This window comes from Schistosoma mansoni, chromosome 6 (assembly GCF_000237925.1).
Source record: "Schistosoma mansoni strain Puerto Rico chromosome 6, complete genome".
NCBI lineage: Eukaryota > Metazoa > Platyhelminthes > Trematoda > Strigeidida > Schistosomatidae > Schistosoma > Schistosoma mansoni.
Window position 1 is genome coordinate 8,753,262 of NC_031500.1, and position 23,280 is coordinate 8,776,541.

A 23,280-nucleotide genomic window follows, 5' to 3' on the forward strand; every position below is an offset into this window, starting at 1 on the left:
AGAGACTGTTTCTAATAAACTGGGAATAACTTAAGAAGAGTCTACTGTGGACAAGAACAAACCAGATTTCAATGGAGGAAGAAATGAGGAAGAAACGCTGGAAGTAGATAGGACACACTTTGAAGAAATCACCCAACTGCGTCACAAGGCAAACCCCCACATGGAATTCTGAAGGCCAGAGGAAGACCAAAGAACACATTACGCCGAGAAAATGGAGACAGACATGAGAAGAATGAACAAGAATTGGATATAACTAGAAATGAAGGCTCAGGACAGAGTAGGTTGGAGAATGCTGGTCGGTGGCCTATACTCCATGGGAGTAACAGGCGTAAGTAAGTAACTTAAGAAGAGTATATCGTATAATAATACTCAATAGGTTAAATGAAACTTTATAATGAAAGAAATATGAATATACGTATAATGTAGTTACTTAATAGTTGTACAGTAAGAATATGTATAATAATAGTCCACAATAAAACCTCGCTGTTACTATTCACCTATTCTTCATCTGGATATAATATATATCTCACTAAATTACGTTAATGAGATACAATTAAGAAAGTTATATCATTTTCTACTACTATTAACATAATCAATACCATTGTAACTACAATATTTTTAATATAAACTGATCCTAGTCAGTGTCACTAGTGTGCGGCATATGCTCCTCCACGAAGGGTAACAGGCGTAAGTAAGTAAGTAATTCTCAGTTCAGATCCCAAAAAAATAATTTTCCTAATCATATTAATTTGAATAAGATTCGTTCAAGAAACTATAGACAGATATAAATAAAATCTAATTATATTTAATTCAAACAAATTTATATTTAAATTCATTATAGATAAAGTTGATTTCATTTAGAAGATTAATGTCCAAAAATTTTTTTGTTGAAAAAATTACCATTTATATCCTTGATTCTGATTGGTTAACTTAACTTGAATCCTATTGGTCTATTGGTTAGTGGTCAGTTATATATTATATGTTATATTTTAATGTATAATTTGATTTAAACGATTGAACACATTAGTATTGAAAAGAAAGCAGTTACTCAGAATATTGATTTGGTAAAAAGTACTAACTATCAGTTATTATAATAACATACATTATTATACTTATTATGTCATATAAATGAATAATATACAATGTAATGATGGGAATTTTTAAACGATTAAAATGTTGTGAACAACCCATTATGTTGAAGGTGCCCAATGAATTCCTGAAGTATAACGTAAATTTCATTTAAACATAAATTCTCGAATAATTCTTTTCACTATGCATAATAACAATAAGCCTGGAATTCATATGTCTAGTGAATTAGATAAGAAACGTAAAGCATATAGACGATGTTATAGTATACAACCTGATAGATCTAGACAAATTCATCCTAGTGGGAATGTAATGCTTAAAAGTTATTCAAAAATTATTGATAATGAATCTCATATATTATCGGAACATAGTCAACAATCAACTCAGATAAACAGAAAAGTAAATCTGTACAACAACAACAAACACATTTTGAGCATCGGTATGAAGAAGGTCATCTTAATTCACAAATGATTAATCCATCATCAACAACATCTAAATATTGTGGAGTAAGGTTTAACAATTTCGGTCATTTAAATACACGAAGGTAAATACAATAGCTAATTGTTTATTCTATAACTTATTAACTGATATAATCTTTTTTAAAATTGTTTTTAATTATGTTCACTTAGTATTGCTTGTTTGAATCATCCTATTGATGTTTAGGACTGCAACTGGTCAGTCTCTAATTGGAATATATACATACTGTGCGTATTGCCTCGATATAGCCTTATTTCACAAGCATTGTAAGCAAAAATGGATAGTGGCTAGCAGTGAAATGCAGTTTGACGCGCGTTTCGTCCTGACTGACCAGCTGCAGTCTTTCTCGATCTTCTGCCAAAATACATTCTATGTCTGACCATCACCATATACTACTTATGTGGATATAAGTAGATCACACCACAATAGTACATCGAAGTCGGAAAATGTATACTATAAGGATGACATTACTGATAAAGTTAGTAATTTAAATAATTTCTTAGGTATAATAGATAAATTAAATAATGTGTTCTTAACTTATCAGTTAACTTATTATCCATTCATCGTCAAGTTTAGCTAACCAGAAACATTGAATAAGTGATATTTGTCTCTATGTATTGTCTAATGTCACTAATGAGTTGTTTAAACTCACCTTATAAAACATAAGTTATTTGGTATGAATTAATGTTGATTACATAATGTGACGATACACTTAATTAAAAATATGTACACAAAATGTACAGTAAATTAACAAGAGTTCTAAACAGTTAAGTGTCTTCTTTTTTTAATCATGGGAAGTATTTATAAGCAAGGATGGATAGTGGCTAGCAATGGAATCTATGAAGCGCATTTCGTCCTATTTGGGACTCGTCAGCTAGATGTACTTGCACCTCAGAGTTGATGTTCATTCTGGGACTCGAACCTAGTACCGTTCGCTTCGAACGCCATCGCCTTATCAACTCAGCTACTGAGTCCTGATAACCACTTGCTTGTGCAATGGGGTGAAGTTCGAATTCACAGTATGCACATATGCCAATAAGGGACCGATCATTTACAGTCATAAACATCAATAGGAAGATTCAAACAAACAACATCAAGGAAAATATTTATGTTTAAATCATTCGTTATGTTATGGGATATTATTTGTATTAATCGGTTATATTGGATTATAGTGATCACATTTATTCACTATGATAAAATCTGCTTCTGGACATTAGCTGTAAGCTATCATAATTCTGAACTACATAATCCTATTTATTGCATTAATCTACTGATACATTTAACAGGTAACAAGCAAGATAATCTTTCAAATCTTATCGTCACTTGTGTGTATTTAAAGAGTTTTTCTATGTTATTTTTGTTTTCTATTGTTTTTATCCACATGACGTAATCAGAAGGATGAATCAATAACTACTTTGTAATGTTCTTACAGGTTTATTAATATGATGTATGTACATTCACGAAACAAACAAAGGAATAAATCCTTGGATTAGAATATTTTTATAATTCTCAAATAAGTATGGATCTTTTGGATTATCCACACATCTCACGAATTATAAAGTGGTCATATGAATTTTACTTAATCTACGGAATTCATAACTGTTTTCCTTAAATAAAACTATTCATCGATAAATAGGTCTGTAAAACAATGGCAGTTTCATAATCAATTGAATTATGTTTTAATAGTTGAACTAATGAGTCGATCTAAGTCAGACCACTATTGATAACCTGGGGGTACTGTACGGCCCTTTCGTTCTAGTATGTGATGACTCAATCGTGAGCATCCACAATCTCTCAACAAACACACTCCAAATCACCACGTCAGGTATCGTGAGCTAATGCTTAATATCTACACAAGTAACACAATATCCAACAGTGTTATTGTCTAATTTCAATCAATCCATCATCTTGCACAATCCTTCATCCAGTGTCGGAAATGGATAACTGTCTTACACACGACACGGATTAGACTCCATTGGTCAATACTTCTCACAAGAACTCTATGAGTTCTATTTTGAAACTATTCACCAGTGAGGATATGATTATTGTGAGACTGGAGATTTGTGGAGATTGAATAAATATTTTATAGTGGAATTCATCAGTCGCTTTAAGCTTCCAAGTTTTCAATGATAGTCCAGCCTAGATAAACTCATGAATCCAACTATATTCTCCACAAATCCTGATTATGAATTATGTTTCCTGACATATTATATGTTATTCAATTTCCTTTAAGAATTCAATGTGATTATTTTTATTACAGGAAACAATTGACTATTGAATGCACAAAATCAACGTTTTAAGAATCGTTCGTTCTTTCTTTGTTTTTAAATAAAATAAACAGCGGAAATTTATGATACATGATAATAATCATTACATGGAATCAAACTATATTTGGACAGTATTATTCTACTGAATAAATTTCACTCAAAGAAATACTATATAGTTGAAATCATGAGTCAATTGAAGCTAGACCACCATGCAAAAAACCTGGAAGCTCTGAACAGCCGTTTCGTCCTATCGTGGGACTCCTCAGGTTCTGGGTTCAAATCTCGAGAGGCAGGATCGTGGATGAGCACTGCTAAGGAGTCACGCGATAGGATGAAACAGCCGTCCAGTGATTCTAGGTTTTCCATGGTGGTCCAGCTTCAACTGACTAATGATTTCAACTATATATAAAATTAATAAAAATCTCTAAAAACTCACTTCTCAAAGAAATATGTTGAAAATCTCCCTCGAAATGTTTATAATTTGGAGGTAAATATTGAATTAGAAAAATGTCTTATGTTTTTTTGTTTTTTGTAGAAATGTTATTTTTGTTTTTTTTTTTTTTACTCCTGAACATTTCAAAGTTAACTAACGATAAAATTATGGTCGTATTTTTTCTTCTATACAAGTACCTGGATTATTTTGTGGGATAGCTTATGATATACTTGATTAATTAATGATGAAGCATAAGAAAACACCCAAGTACTCATTGTTAAAAACAATAATGACTTGATTATTGAGATAACAACAACTTGAAAGTTATTAGTTATTTATGAAATTAAACGTACATTGTCGGTTAAAGTAGATTCTGATTAAATAACAAAGTAAATAGGTTTTTTGTTTTGTTTTCATATCAAATATTTGTTGACTTATGTCTCAGAATTTTATTTGTCTAGTTAAATGAATTAAATTAGCTCATACATTGCTTCCTTTTTTTTGGTATAAAACATCAGGTATGATTACTGCTCAGCAGTGCACATCCACGATTCCAACTTGGGAGATTCGAACCCAAGACCTACCAGTCTCGCGCGAGAGCGCTTAACCACTAGACTACTGAGCCGGCATCCAACACTGAGGAGCAGTGACCAGTGGATTTCAACCATGTGTGTTGAGCGATGTCAACTCACTGAAGAGAATTGGTGAATGGTTGCTCAAATTCGTGGATCGGTTGAAGTTAGACATTAACATCGTTGGATACAGGCTCACTGGTCGAGTCGTTAAGCACTCACGCGCGAAACTGATAGGTCTTGGGTTGGAATTTCGAGAGGCGGGATCGTGGATGCGCACTGTTGAGGAGTCCCATAATAGGAAGAAACGGCCGTCTAGTGCTTCCAGGTTTTCCATGGTGGTCTATCTTCAATTGATTCATGATTTCAACTTTTAAAATTATTAATTATCATTTTTAGGCTTTCTATGAATCATTCAACTGAATTTATACTGATTTTCTACAATTCAAATTTATATCTATATTATTATCAGAACTAGGCAACCAACTTACTAGTTGTAATGTTGTTATGACATAAACATAAATAAAATAAATAATCTCATATCCTTTAAATTCCTATTATCTAGGTGACATGATTTTATTCTGTACACAGGGTTCAACTTCTTATCTGTGATATTTTATGTAAACAATATAAATTAAAAGCAAAGATGGATAGTGACCAGCAGTGGAATCCAGGACGCGCGTTTCGTCCTATTTGGACTCGTTAGCTAGATGTACCTGCATCCCAGAGTTGATATTCACCCTGGGACTCGAACCCACTACCTTTCGCTTCAAAATAAATACCTGTCTTATATAAAGTTTGTACTTAAAAAAGGCTAATTTTGATGTAAAGTTTAGATGTTATAAATAATCATTCAATAGGGTGATTGATCAAGAAAAGATAGCTAACACAAATGATAGAATCCGAAGTGTTTTTTCAAATTTCTATCAGTGATATGACAAGAAATGTCACATTCTTATTGATCCGAATGTGGTTCAAGTTAATTATACAGTTCATTAACTTAGTAACTTAAGGACTGCATAAATATGAAATATCCTGCTAGCTACTATACATCATTGCTTATAAAGCTTGTGACTTCAGGCAATATCCAGGCAGTCCGCACACGATGCACATATGCCAACAAGAGACTGATCAATTGCAGTCCTAAATAACAATAGGAACATACAAGTAACCAGCACCAAGTGAATATATCCTGTTGTTGTTTGTTTACAAAACTTTGCTTTGTATATTTCTCTATTCATTCAACAAATCAAATTTCTATCAATAACATGTATAGGTTGTTCTTTATTCAATGTTTTGTGTTAGTAATTGAAAAGTAGGATAATTTACTTATTTTTATATAAAGGTACCTTTGCAACTGTCTTTTAAGACATTCAGTTCATATAGTAATGGAATATTATTTCGCTTGCCAAATGTTGTGTGTGTGTGTTTATTTTTTCAACTTCTCTCTCTATTAGTTATCTTCATCTTGGAAACGCATCTATTCTTAAATAGATTACAGGAAATTAATGTTTATTCAATTTAAAACTATTTTCAATGGATCATTTTAAATTGAACCGAATTCATTATTAAGTTTCAACAAAAGAAAAAAAACAGGAAAAAGTGAATCTTTTTTTTTGTAAAATTTACTAGGTCATTTTGATTTCAACTATTACTTCCTACATTGAATGATAGATGATATTGAATAAACTTAATAATTATATGGATAGTAATTAACATTGAATGAATGAATAAAGATCCTAAATTCTAAAGATCTAATATCTATAACAAAGTATAATAAGATTATAATATAAATGATAAAAATTAAAGTGTTTATATTTATTTATTTTCAGGAGGGGGTTTTGTGTAGATTTAGTAACTTTTATATGGTTGAGGAGTTCCACAATAGGACAAAACGGCTGTCCAATGCTCCTAGGTTTTTAATGGTTAGATTGACTGATGAATTCAACTATGAAAAAGTTCATTCAATATCCACAAATCTCCAGTCTCACAATAATCATATCCTCACTGGTGAATAGTTTCAAAATAGAACTCATAGAGTTCTTGTGAGAAGTATTGACCAATGGAGTCTAATCCGTGTCGTGTGTAAGACAGTTATCCATTTCCGACACTGGATGAAGGATTGTGCAAGATGATGGATTGATTGAAATTAGACAATAACACTGTTGGATATTGTGTTACTTGTGTAGATATTAAGCATTAGCTCACGATACCTGACGTGGTGATTTGGAGTGTGTTTGTTGAGAGATTGTGGATGCTCACGATTGAGTCATCACATACTAGAACGAAAGGGCCGTACAGTACCCCCAGGTTATCAATAGTGGTCTGACTTAGATCGACTCATTAGTTCAACTATTAAAACATAATTCAATTGATTATGAAACTGCCATTGTTTTACAGACCTATTTATCGATGAATAGTTTTATTTAAGGAGAACAGTTATGAATTCCGTAGATTAAGTAAAATTCATATGACCACTTTATAATTCGTGAGATGTGTGGATAATCCAAAAGATCCATACTTATTTGAGAATTATAAAAATACTCTAATCCAATAATCTATTTTTTATTTGTTTCGAGAATGTGCATACACCGTATTAATAATGCGGTAAGAGCATTACAAAGTAGTTATTGATTCATCCTTCTGATTAAGAATTGTGAGAATTCTATATTGTACCAGAATATAATATTAAATAAAGCCATTAATAATAATAATTGATTTAGCAACCCATCTTTTTAAAACATACTGTTCAAGTTTCAAATAACAATCCATTGAGAACCACAGAGCACTCGATATCTGTTTTATCCTTGTATATAATTCAACAAAATCGCTTACTAACGACCCTCTAGTAATCGTTACTAAAATCTCTGGGCTTTACAACAATCACATTACCATATGACCAATACATTTCCCTTCAACGAATAATCCTTATTTTTTCCTGAAATTACTCGTCTTCTACTCAAATATTCATTCCATATTTCTCATGAAAAAGATTAATTCAGTAGTTAAAAATGCCACTAATATTTGTTTATTATATCTAATTTAAACAAAAATCCAACTATTTTAATCACAACCAACAATCTATTCCATTTACTGATATCATTTTAATTGAAAGTTGGACAAATACAACTAAACAATAATTTACTACTCATATATTAAAACAAAGGTCATTTATATTAAATTTTTAAAAAAGAACTATGTAAATAATCTATAAATCTCTGGTTTATGCTCATCATTATCACAACCATTGTGATTATTATTATTACATTACCATTATTGTTACTATTATTGTTATTACTATTACTATCATTATTATTATTATTGCTATTACTATCATTATTATTACTATTATTATTATTACTATTATTATTATTACTATTATTATTATTACTATTATTATTATTACTGTTACTATTATTATTACCATCATTACTATTGCTATCATTACCATTATTATTATTACTGACATCATCATTACTATTATTATTATAACCATTACTATTAATATTGTTACTATTACTATTACCATTACTATCATTATTACTACTATTATTACCATTACCATCATTACCATTACTATCATTACTATTATTATTATTACTATCATTATCATTACTATTATTATTATAACCATTACTATTAATATTGTTACTATCATTATTACTACTATTATTACTATTACTATCATCATTACTACTATTATTATTATTATTACTACTATTACTATTTACTATAACCATTATAATTTCTCTCAATTTTCAATGTTTTATCAATTATCTACTTATCTCTCTATTGAAATTATTCTACAATGTTGATAACAACAACAGCAACTAAATTAATCAACTAATATAGTGACTCGAATCAAGTTTACCTTTTGTATTTATTTATTTGTTTATTTTCTAAAACTTAGTTATGGTTTACTGATGTTTTATTTTTATATCTTGGATAAACATCAATCATAATGTTATTTACAAGTTCCTGTGAATAATTTAAAACAAAGCAGTTTGTCAAGATGTTATACATTAATAATGTTGAATAATGAAAGGAAACATTTTATGAAGGAAAGATTTTTTGGAAAAACAAGTTAAATAGTGTTTATTTTTTCTTAAAAAAAAAACTTTTTTCCAGATAACAAAAAAGTGACTTTCATGAGTAAATTTTAAAGTTAACATGTTTATTATTTTCAAAGTTGAAAGCATGAGTCAATGAAAGCTAGACCATCATGGAAAACCTGGAAGCACTGGATGACCGTTTTGTCCTATTGTAGGACTCTTCAGCAGTGTGCATCCACAATCCCGCCTCTCGAGATTCGAACGCAGGACCTACCAGTCTCGCGCGCCAGCACTTAAACGATAGACCATAGAGCCGGCATCCAATGGTGTTAATGTCTAACTTCAACCAATCCACGAATTTGAGCAACCGTTTACCAATTGTCTTCAGTGAGTTGATATCTCCCAACAGACGTGGTTGAACTCCACTCCACTAGAACTCCAGGAAATATCTCTTGAAATCAATGGTCCATCGATTAAGTGCTCTCACGCGAGACTGCTGATCCTGGGTTGGGATCTCGAGAGGCAAGATCGTGGATGCGCACTGCTGTGGAGTCCCACAAGAGGACGAAATGGCCGTCCAGTGCTTTCAGGTTTTCCATGGTGGTCTAGCTTCAATTGACTCATGATTTCAACTATGAAAATACTGAAAGCTCCACAAAAACCCCTACTGATGACTATTATTATTTTAGTATACTTGGAACTAACATCTATTTAATTGAGATCGTGAACTGATCAATATTAGATCACCATTAAAAACCTGAAAGCACTAGACGGACATTTCGTCCTAATATGGAACTCCTAAGCAGTGCGCATTCACGATCCCGTACCCAAAATACTCGAACTCGAGATCTTCAAGCTCGTGCGTGAACGCTTAACGTTTAGATCACTAAGCCTGTATTCAATAGTGGTAATGTCTAACTTCAACCAATCTGCGATATTACTTCACCGTCCTCCACTGTTTTCAGTGTGTAACTGCCTCACAACAGACACTAATGAACTCCAATTTTTAAGACTTCTCATTGAAACTCCTGGAAATCCATCTTGAAGCTAGTCCCTATTTAGCACATGATAACTATCAGTATAGGATTGTGGAGATTATTGAGTTTTTTTTAATTGAGATCTTGAACTGATCAATGTGTTTTTAATGTTAACAATTTGATAATATAATATTCTTCTGAAAGCTTTAAATTAGTTTATTAAATATTTTGACAATTCACAGTAAATCATCTCTATAATCCTGATCTATCAAACTTAAATCTGTTAATACTACAAAGCTGAGACTTAATTTCAATGTTATGATTTCCATTAAATTCTAGGTTTTGATACAGATGGATTTTTCAAGAATGAATAATGATATGATCGCATTTTAAGTACTGGTGACGATTTACTTATTAAAAATAGACCTCATAGTAACCATTAAGCTATATGTCCTACGTTGTAGCTGACTGACTGACCGAGATGCATATTATTTTTGTACTTAATTTTGGTGTCATTTATTCTTTTTGTCAGTAAAACACATCTGTCATTATCTCAATCATTAGTTTGCTAAGCGGTGAACGCCTTTTGAATATACATTTAACAATACACCTAAATTATCGTTGTTCTTTTAAGTTAATCATTTTTCTAACATTTTATTACCCATTTAAAACTGTACTACTTTCAAAAGAAAGAATGGTAAAGTTTTCAAATCTCCCAGACTCCCTCATCTAAAATATTATTATTATTGACTTTATTTAGTACTAAAGTTTTAATACAATAAAGAATTCTCAGCACGAATTTATGGACAACTTTTGAACGAATCTTAAGTGACCTTGAGAGGTATTAGCCAATCAGAAGGCAGTTAATATGAAGTAAAAATATATTTTACAACACCAAAGAATTAGAGTAGATACACTTCTTTTACATGGTCCAAAAACTTGTCAAGGTTAGAAAGAGGTTCAAAGGTTTTAAAATCGTACTGCATAAGGTAGAGGAACTCATCCATATGGTTCCATAATATTCGGTCTCTGGAGCCATGATAAGGTCACAAAAACCCTCTCAGTCTAGAACACATGGCTTCAATGTTGTTTGTATGTACACCGGTTGTGTAAGTTTGTCATTTTTATTACGCATATATCCCTACAATACTCATACATCTGAACAGCCGAAGCTTCAGTAACATCTGCAAATATTACAGCCAATAATGCTGGTGCTTTTGTTATACAGTTCGCAGCAATTATTATAATTCGCCTTAGTTTCAATCTGGATCGAGAGAAAAAAGTTCCTATTCTAGCAGACTTCTTCCACTAACATATATTACATCGAAAGATAACATCGTCAGGGTAGTCTGCTCAAGGTCTACAAGTCAATTGATTACCGCAATTACAGATAAAGAAACTTCTTATTACCCCCATTTATTGCAGCGGCTTAATTGTCACGTTTTCTCTAAATCCTCTGTGAGCCGATTTTACATGAGCATCAGGTACTGAAATTGGCGCTGTGACCTTGAAATCTCTCAGATGCTTCTGATTGGCCCGTCCATAAATTATGGTCTTGCCATTTCAACAAGTTTCCTTTCGCTTATTTCTTGAGCGATCCTGGCGATAAATATTGAAATCTCGTAATGATACTGAGTAATTATCTTGCAAGTCATTTAAGCAGGATTATTGAATTGTGACTACACCACAATTACGATACATGTTTAGACTTATTAGGAATTGAAGATTGTCCATCTTCACAACTAGTGATTGCCAGCTAGATGTTAGCAGTCTAGGAATTGATATCTGGATAATGTATATTTTTTTCAATGCATATTTCCAACCATCATCATGTCTCTGATTGTGCTTTTTGGTAACTTGTAAAGCGAAAGGTTGTAAACTTCTTATAAATTCGCCTGAATAGGTTATATATACACAATGATGTCCTAAAACAAATAAAACACAAATAACTTGGTAAAATATCTGTATGTCAGGAACAGGTAGCCCAGATATCCAAGTAGGCCGCCGTAACTATGAAATATTGTCAGAGTCAGTCTTTCATAATTATTTATACAATTCTCAAGTGAAATTTACAACAACAGTGTACGAATACTTTTCTGTGCTTTCCCTACTGATAGCTAGTATTCAATATAGCCTGGAAAGTTCAATTTTTTGTCCAATATCATGTGACTTAATCACCGAGTGGCAAACGTTATATTAATTGATTTTTCAAAAAGCAAATCGTCATACACTAGCAACTGTATTTTTTCAGTGCAGTTATCTCACAAAAGAGAATCTTATGTACATGTATTTTAAATAAACAAAATCAACTTATTTAACTTATATATATTCAGGTATAGTTGATGGGGTTTTATGTAGATTTATTTGACTTATTGATTGTATCTCTTACGAATTGAACTCAATTAACGAATTGCCGAATACCAAGGAGTGCGGATCAGCGGCTTCGTCCCAGTTTCAGGATACTCAAACGTTTCCAACAATATATGGCATTGGATGGTCGTTACGTTAAATCGCGAATTGTCTGAAGTCAAAATTATATCACCGGACACTGAACCCAGTATTTTATTACTTAAGTGCTTATTGCTGGGCATGAAAGTCCTGAGGTTAATTACTGGTGGGACTGTGGGTGTTAACTATCAAGGAATCCTATGCTAGGATCAAACTGCTTCCTTGTACTTAATGTTTTTCATCTGTGCCCAGAATGATGTCAGTCTTATTCTGGCAACTATGTTTCGTTATTAATTATGACTCGATGTGCCCTAGTTCGACATAGACAGCATAAGTTACTAATAAATAGGGTAGAAGTTACTTTCTATTTCAAACTTTCATTTGTGTTGTTTGGATTTATTCGAGTGAGTAGTTGTTGTCGGAATAACTGCAAATAATCAATCATTTTTTCATTATTAATTTGCTAGAAACAAAGTTTAGGATGTCCTTTCAATACCATTTATAGATTAGTTAGGTAGATGTTCCCGCCACATCCCGGAGTTAATGTCCATATTGAGACTCTAACGCAATATCTTTAGCTTCAAAAACCCAGTGCATTATTGAATGAACTACTGAGTCCAGATATTAGCTGGCTTGTGCAGAGGATAAGAATTTTATATGAATGAATTTGTATCTTCCCTTTGTTGATGTGAAGGGCTATAATAGATCCATTGAGGACGGATTGATATCAATCCTTAACAAGACTTGCTTTTACTTATATACTTTACTTTACTTGCGCCTGTTACTCCTCGTGAAGGAGCATAGGCTGCCAACCAGCATTCTCCATCACACCCTCTCCTAGACAATCCTTTTCAGTTCTTTGCAATTAACATTCATCCTTTTCATATCTGCTTCTATTTCCCGGCGTAATGTGTTCTTTAACCTTCTTCTTTTCCACTTCCCTTCAGGATTCCAAGTTAGTGCTTGCCTCAGGATGCAGTTCAGTGATTTCCTTAGTGTATCTCCTATCCACTCCCAACGTCTTTTTCTAATTTCCTCTTCAGCTGAAAGCTGGTTTGTCCTCTCCCATAGAAGGCTGTTGCTGATGGTATACGACCAATGAATGTTGAGTATCTTGCGTAGACAACTATTTATAAATACTTGTACTCTTTTGATGATGATTGTAGTAGTTCTCCACGCTTCAGCTCCATACAGTAGGATTGTCTTGACGTTCGTATTGAAGGTTCTGACTTTGATACTGGTAAGACTATAATGTATAGACGAACTTCAAGTAACGCCAAAGTGACCTTGAGCCGACATATTCTATGAATCATCATTAAATTCTCTCAATAAGATTTCAATCGTTTAAAAGTTTGAGATTTACGATACTTTTCACTTGGACATAAGTTCAAGGATTGTAAGCGGTTGTGTCCAATCACTTGTTTGTCTATCAATTGTATTCACTAAACTCATCCGTTATTATTAAAACATTTTCACCAGGTAGCCTTAATTAGTTAGACTTTTATTAAAAGATATTTGCAATACATATATTTCGCATTGTTCAACTTACTACAAAAACATAAGTTGGATTATTGGGTACAAACTCTGGAGTATAACGTAAAATCTGTTACTCATTTTTAAAGTAAATCTTTTTCTTTCATGGTCTTGTTCTTTGATCCCATATACATGTATGGGGATTTGTAGAGATTGTAATGTTTTGACAGTTGCATTCACGCATTGAGCCGTGACCAGTGGAGTTCCATTCGTGTCGGGTGTGAGACAGACATCCACCTCAGACAATGGATAAAGGATTGAGCAAGATCATAGGTCGATTGAAGTTAGATATTAACACCGTTAGATGCCGGTTAAGCGTTTACGCGAGATCAAAAGATTTGGGTTTGATTCCCATATGCGGGATCGTAGATGCGTACTGCTGAGGATTCCCATACTAGAACGAGACGGCTGTCTTTTACTTCCAGGTTTTCAATGATTGATAAGATTAATATCGACTCCCGAATTCAGCTATATACATATGTTGATAATGTTGAACCTACTTAATTTAAAAAAACGACATACCATTTAAATCTTCAATAAAATCTATTTCATATATTCAAATTTCAACAGCGTGAGTGCATAAATCATTGAACAATTTTTGAAGGTTGTTTCATCAAAAAAGTACTTGATACAATACAGTAGCGAAAAAAACTGTTTGTAATTTGAAACCACTTTTCGTTTTATTTCATGATTTAAAACGAACTGCCTGTTGCATAGATATTACTAATATGAAACAAAATGAGCAAAGATGGATAGTAGCTAGCAGTGGAATCCAGGACAAAATAGTTTGAAGAGAAAATAATCTAGTCTAATATCTGACATTAATATCATTAATTTATGTATGAGTTTTGTTGAAGAAAACAGAATGATTGTAACTGAAATGATTCAAAAGTTTGTTTACACCTCGATACTTCCTTTGTATACTCTTAACTTATAGTAAGTGTATAAAACTATACACTTAGTATTGTTTGTTTGAATCTTCCCATTGATGTTTAGGACTGTAATATATCAGTCTGTTATTGGCATATGTGCATCCTGTGCGTATCTCCTCAATATAGCCTTAATTCACAAGCATTATAAGCAAAGATGGATAATGGCTAGCAGTGAAATCCAGGTCTTTTCTTATGAGATGTACCTGCATCTCAGTGTTGATGTTCACTCTGAGACTCGAACCCAGCTGACGAGTCCCTAGTAGGACCAAATTGCGCGTCCTGCATTCCACTGCTAGCCACTATACATCTTTGTGTATAAAACTATGTTTTAATATCTGAATATAACAAATAAATACTTCGAAGTGGTTAAATTTTATGATCATGTATAACATATTTAATATGAAACATATGTCAGGATTTTAGTATTATGTCTACTATTTATTTTATGAACCAACCAATGTACTAGTCGTGTTGTTATGGTTACGTAAGACCGTGAATTAGTTACTTTTCAGCATGATTGTTTTTAAAGACAAAATAAATATTAAATGAACAATAAACACAATATTGATAGTTTTTCCCATTTCAATATACATATATGATAGGCACGATGAACACTTATATCTATCCTGAGATACCGTTGGCTCCCTGTCTCTTTAGGCTCAAATTATATTTCCTTGTTAGGTCATATTTTTCTTCGACGTACCTGTTAATGATATTATATAGTAGAATAATGAAAGTTTCACGAATAAATTATCCCGATCAGAGTTCAGCAACTCCGATTGACTCACACATTTTACTTAATCCAGAATATTATAAGAACTCTGATATAGCCAATATATAAGAACTTTTGTCTAAATTAGAGCGAATAGTTTCACAGTATTTGAGCGCCGAGTTGATGTAAGACATTAAATAGGAATAATATATTTGTAAAATCTCAGCGAAGTGAATTTGAAGTAAATCCAACGTTTCGCCTGGCAATCTGGTTCAAGGATTTTCAAGGAAATATAATCAAATATCATTGAAAAGCTTGGACCAAATCGCCAGGCGAAACGTTGGATTTACTTCAAATTCACTTCGCTGAGATTTTACAAATATATTATTCCTATTTAATGTCTTACATCAACTCGGCGCTCAAATACTGTGAAACTATTCGCTCTAATTTAGACAAGAGTTCTTATATAAAAAAATGTGTATAACTTCTCATTACTTCAATAATAAGTGATGTATTACATTAAATATTCACCTTATTTACTAAACTGTAACTAATCCTCCCTTGTTATCGTATAATAATGATTATTATAATTATACTCTGGTCAATATTAAATACCTTAGCTCTCTTACCATCTTATATAAGTAGATGTTTTAATTCATGTATTAAATGATATCATTCAATAAATATAAATATCTCTTATTCACATTCACCTAGTAAGTATCACATACTGTACAATATATCTTTGATTATAACACTGCGAGGGGGGGAGGGGGCTGGAGGGAATTTCATTATATCAGATTACTTGATTACAACAATTGGTTTGTAACAATTACCTATGATAATGTATCAAAATAATCTTTATTTTATTTTTATAATGTATCTATATGTCAATGGAATTCTTTATATTTCTATTGTTTTTATAATACACACCATCTAGTGAATATACGCAAAGATTTCTATTCTAAATCTATGTGCTTATTTAAAACATACACAAGTCATTAATACAAAAGAGTTTTATTCATTCTTTAAACATTGAACAATTTTGAGACATTTTTTTATGAAAAACAAACGAAACAATGAAGTATCATTTAAATTCAATTGGTGTTGTTTACTTGTATGTTCCTATTGTTATTTAGGACTGCAATTGATCAGTCTCTTGTTGGTATGTGTGCATCCTGTGCGAACTACCTCAATATTGCCTGAAGTCACAAGCTTTATAAGCAATGATGGAAAGTGGCTAGCAGTGGAATGCAGGATGAGCGTTTCGTTCTATTTGGGACTCGTCAGATGGATGTACCTGCATCACAGAGTTGATGTTCACTCTGGGACTCGAACCCGGTACCGTCAGGTTCAAACGCTATCACGTTATCCACTTAGCTACTGAGTACTGATAACCATATTAATATCAGCTACATAATAAATGATATGAGGCAGGATTGATGCCTGAATCAGCAACTTAAGCATAATATGATCATCACTTAAGCTCAAAACAGTATATTTGATCTATTGTGGTTCTTCGCGAGTGCATCTGCATTAAACGACTACTTTCAGACTAAAACAAACTAACTATTCAATTACCAATACTTTTCAGTAGTTCTTCAACTGAGTCATAGTTTCTGTAGAATCCGATTTGTGTACATTAGTTTAAGCTATTACATCACATTGGAAATTCAAGAGAAATTCCAAAGTATTCTAAGTAATAACAGTAACTGTAACAGTAAACAAACCAAGCATAGACAATATTATTCGAAAAGAAAGAAAGAATTTTCCCTATTCATAATCATGTTACCTAAAGTTCTCAACTATATAGACTGAAATTTTCTACAAGATTTAGTCAAACAGTTGGTGACTACTCTAATTCAAGCTACAATTAGATACCAACAAGTTATTATTATAAATTTAATTTAGTCTACCTAAACTTGAAACATAAATAAGAAAGATACAAGATAAAGAATAGGATTTTTAAAGAAAGATATCATTTATTGATAACTAACATCTGTTATACACTACTTAACCAATCACCATTAATTTCATTTGTCCAATACAAATATTCACAAGAATACTTATTTTCTAATTAGATTTTTTTTAGAAAATAAACATTCTAGTATAAGAAGGAGGTTTTGTGGAGATTTTAGAAATTTTATGTGGTTGAGATCATGAGTCGATTGAGACTAGACCACTATGGAAAACCTGAAAGCACTGGACGGTCGTTTCGTCCTATTGTGGGACTCCTCAGTAGTGCGCACCCACGATCTTGCCTCTCGAGATTCGAACCCAAGACCTGAGAAGTCCCACAATAGGACGAAACGGCTGTCCGGTGCTTCCAGGTTTTCCATGGTAATCTAGTATAAGTTTATTGTGAGACAACTTCAGTTATTATCCATCAGAATGTAAATATTCGCTTAGTAACTCAATCACAAACACATACACATATATACAATTAAAATACTGATTGATGTAGAAAAATAATATTCTCTATCTTATTCATGATATTATGCGACTATCTTCCATTGTCTTCGATGTAGTCACTCTGCCTCACATCCAAAACGATTGAACTCTATTGTTCACGACTTCTCACTAGAACTCCATAAATTATCTGTCAAAGCTAGTCACTAGTAATCACACAATAATTATCAACAATCTTCACAACCTTATACTGATGATTATCTGTTTCGTTTTGATAGATATTTCGAGATGGTGGAGAAGATTTGTAGCTCAGGTAGATGATTTTATTGGAGTTTTGTTCTCTGAGCTGGATGGTTTGTTCGTGGAGCTTTCATCGTCATTCTGAACGACATCATCAGCACAAACTTCGAGTAGAATATTTTGAAGACATATTCAATGTTTTCCATCAATTTTTATGTGATGAAAGCAATGAAGAAACAGTTCATTTAATTGTTTTCTTATTCAAATCATCATAACATTATATAGCAGATTATTTAATTAAAAGTTATTTAATTGAAACATTACTCTATCGGTCATTCTATCCATCACTGTAAATAATTAAGTATATACAAATAACAATTTGTATATATAGTAACTTGAAAATAACACACCGCCACATAGATACACACGCACACACAAAGGGAGATAGGAAAGAAAAGTATGAACCAGTGAATGCTTCAAAAAGCAATCAAGGAAGCGAGAGAGAAACAAAAACAATAATGCGACAAAAAAGGTATTAAATTACATAATGAATAAGCAATAAAGATTAATTTAGTGATTAAACATAGTAGTAGTAGTAGTATTAGTTCAGCTTGACATGTAAAACAATCTTCATGTAAGATATTTAATTATATAACAATAAATTTACGCAACAATAAGGCTGAATTAGAAGTATAAATGTGATCCTATTTGTTTTCATAACATCTCATAAGTTATTCACTTCAACGGTAACATTGATATTTAGATTTCTACAAATAATATGATAGGAGTCTCATATTAGGACGAAACGGCCGTCCAGTGCTTCCTGGTTTTCCATGGTGGTCTAGCTTCAATTGACTCATGATTTCAACTATATATAAAAAAACAACTAAAAATCTCCACGATTAACCCCTAATATAATAAATGGCAGAAAAAAACTCCTTGCAAGAAATACGTTGTAGGCATTTACCATGGATACTGACTTAATTAGCTTTAATGTGCAAATTTAACTGAAAGTTTTTGGTCAATACAACCTCGCCATATTCGGAGACAAGTCACATTAGATGTTACTTCTATATTCTTAATACTGAGCTCAATAGTTTTATGTTGATTTACTACTATCAATAATCTGTTTTATTCTTTCTTCTAATCATTATCTGCATTTCGTTTGTCTTCCGAGTATAATAATTGATAACTTTCAGTGTTAACATTGTCCATTTCTTTTATATTAAAACTTCTGGTTTGCATTTGATATGTTCTTCAGAAACCTAGTGCATTACAAATAAAAAAGTCTCCTTCAAAAACAGAATGCTAAGCAGAAAGTATACTTTAACACTCCATGGTAATTCGGTAAGGCACTATAAGTCACGATAAGTTTCTAACTAATGACTTCAAAGGACATATGTTCAGTATAGTACGTGGGAAAAGTATTTAAATTTTTAGTATATACATGCTCCAAATTTTTATACTCGTCATGATTTTGTAGGCAAACTAATCTACTTTTAAAACTAGAGAAAACGTTGTAAAGACTTTAAACAAATTATTTATATCGTCTATATCAAAATTTCTAGTGTACTCATCATATGAAATGGTTGGTGGAAGCCTCTAGGAAGTTGTGTACGTATTGGTTTATACTCCTCATCAATTCACGTTTGTAATCCTATAGAAACGAATAGTCACTGTATGATTATAACTTGCTCCAATTACCATCAAAGAAAAAACCCTACTACCGTCCTATTTTTACTGCTTCTTGTAGGATTTAGAAATTTATATTGATTAGCAATTAGTATTCTTTCTAGTGATATGTCAACCTTGTTTTATATCAATGTAGTTGTAGCCATTTAAAACACAAACTAACTTATTTTTACTGTAGGCGAATATATAAAGGCCATTGAATTTGATAGTCTGCTTGTGACATGGGCTCACCATAATTCGACATTTAAACTATTGAATGAGGACTAAGTGGTCTAAAGTTCAGTTATTCAAGCTCAAAGCACAAGATAAACTGATTGCGATTCTCGTTGGATGATTTGTGTATGCTTAGTGTTGAAAAACTACATCCTACAAATTAGTCACTGTCCAATACTTCCTGTTTTTCAATGGTCATCTAACTGATAGTAGAAGTGATGTGAACTATGAAATAGATTATTTCTTATATCACGTCATATTAAAGTTCAATGTTTCAATATCCCACTTTAAAAAATGAATGATTTATAACGAACTGAAGTTGTATAAATAAAAAAAATCAGCAGAATATCTGACTACATTGTTTTCACTGACTAAATACGTTTTCAATCATCTAAAGAATCAGAAGGCGGTTTTGTGGAGATTTTAGTAGTTTTACATAGCTGAGGTCATGGGTCAATTGAAGCTGGACCACCATGGAAAACCTGGAGGCACTGAATGACCGTTTCGTTCTATTGTGGGGCTCCTCAGCAGTGCGCATCCGGATTTTGGGTGAGAAACTGTGGCCGGTCGAAATAAACCGTGTCGAGTGTAAGAGAGGTGTCTACCGAAGACAGTGGAATATTTATCGAGTTTACTCAAACAAACTGGGAGTTTTGTAAATATTCTAATTCAGTTCATTGCTGTGTTGGTTATTTAAATCTTATCATTGATGTTTAGGACTGAAATTGATCCGTCTCCTATTGGCTTATGTGAATCCTGTACGGATTGCCTCGAAATTGCTTTAGATCACATACATCATAAGCAGAAATAAATTCAACTTCACCCTAGCGCATAAGCTAGTGTCTATGTGGACTCAGAAGCTAGATGAATAATGCGGTGGCATTTGAAGTGAACGGTACTGGGTTCGAATCCAGGAGTGCACATGAAATCTGGGCTGCACGTACACCCAGTCCCAAATAGGAATAAGCACGCGTCCTGAATTCCATTGCTAGCCATTATCTATCTCTGCTTATATTCCAATTCACTATTATATTTTAATAAACTCGTCGGTAATAAATCGCAATACATCAATGAAATCAATGTTGTTTTGTTTTTTTGCACTTAATAGAAAGTAGAAATTTCGAATGATAATTAATCAAAGTACTATTGAGATCAATAAAAATAAGCAATAAAGAATGTTTGTAAAGGTCAACCAAACTGAACTAAATGTTTTAAAGATTTTGAGAATAAGAGAAGGAAGAAAGAAAGAAAGGGTAGAAAAGCAGTGATTCAATTACTATACCAGTTTCAAATAAACCCCGAAATCTTTTTTATGTATAAATTGTGGACGAGATATCATATGGTGATTAAACCTGTGCAACATAAAAGTTATCCATTATTTTGTCTGTTTACCATTAGGAAGCCAGTACTAAGATTTACTGAGTAACCTCTATGTACTCTGAACGGCATTGCCTCTATATCATCTAAGTCCTAATAAATCTGTAAGGATTTCCACATGTAATTTATTGATTTAATACAATAATTAACATAGCCTGTACTTGTTCTCAAATCTTTCATTTTGTTATTGTTATTTTCTATGAGAAATAAAAATGACTCTTTGTTTATTATTCAAAATGTTCTGTGGTTTGTTTTCTGTTGTTTATAGCTTTGAAAATCCCAACTAATAATTATGACACAGTAAAACTGGTCTTTTGTTTTTTTTTTTAGTTTCTCACTTGATTCATCATGAAAACCAAATACAGCTTTTTTACAGTTAAATTCATAAGTTGATATAAACTAGACCATCATTGAAAACTTGGAAGCACTAAATGGGCGTTTCTTCCTAGTATAGGACGCCTCAGCAGTGTTCATACACCATCTCATATATGGGACTCAGGACTCAGGACCCTCAGTTTTGCACGTGAACGCTCAACCTCTAAATCACTGAGCTGGCATCCAACTGTATCATATACTAGAATGAAATGTCCGCCTAGTGCTTCCAGATATTCAATGATGATCTAGCTTAGATCGACTCATGAATTCGACTGTCAAACTTTCTCAATGGTAAATTTTACCTTAGATTCCTCCCCCCCCGGTGTATTTCTCTTGTTTTATGGGGAATATTGAATGAAATTGAGTAATAAGTGAATATTTTTTGTATGTTTTCTAGCTCTAGTATGTGCATGTATGTTTTTTTATGGATACAAGTTATCATTAGAAATAAATAAATTTATATTGAATCCTATTGTATAATGTGTGTGTGTGTGTCGTTGTTTACAATCCACTTGAATCCATGTTTATATGTTATTGAAAAGTACACTTCATTTTTCTTTTTTAGAAAAGAACTGAATAAACTACTTAAATGTTTATAATGAGTATTAAAGTTTAAAGTTTATTCTTTTTTTATTACCTATAATAAAAATAAAGAAAAATAAAGGAAGATAGGAAATACAATAAAGGTTAAAACAACATTGATGAAGCAATAATATGATAATGGAATCGAATAATTAATGATAATTATTTCAGATATATACTAACTACTTATATTATTTTTATTAGGTTTATTCAATATTATATTTTTTGGTATAATATAGAATTCTCAGTATAAAGTATTTTAACAAGTTTCCGTTTCTTACTTCTTCGTCGATCCTGACGACAAATATTGAGTGATTGCCAGTTAGAAGTTGGTAGTCCGGTCAATCGACATCTAAATAATGTACATTCTTTTCATTGCATATTGCCAACAAACACGATATCTCTAATTGAGCCTTTGTAACTTGTACAATGAAAGGTTGTGCACTATTCAGAAATCCACCTGAATAGGTAATGCGATTAAAAGCCATAATGATGTATTAAAACAAACAATAACAGTTAACTTGTTGAAATATCTAAATGGCAGGAACAGGTAGCCCAGATGTCTAACCAAGCCACAATCGATTAGAATGACAAATGTAATACAGAAATTAAATGATATGTTTATATCATAACTAATGAGTCCCATAATAGGACGAAACGGCCGTCCAATGCTTCCAGGTTTTCCACGGTGGTCTAGCTTCAATTGACTCATGATTTTAACTATTAAATTAAATTAAAGCTTAGGTTTTAAATCTATATTGTTGATCAGTCAGAAATACTCTAAACGATTGAACATCTTATCATTTTTCTTAAAACTTTTATTTATAGTAAATTCACTTAGTATTGTTTGTTTGAATCTTACCAGTGATGTTTAGAACTGCAACTGGTCAGTCTCTTATTGTTATG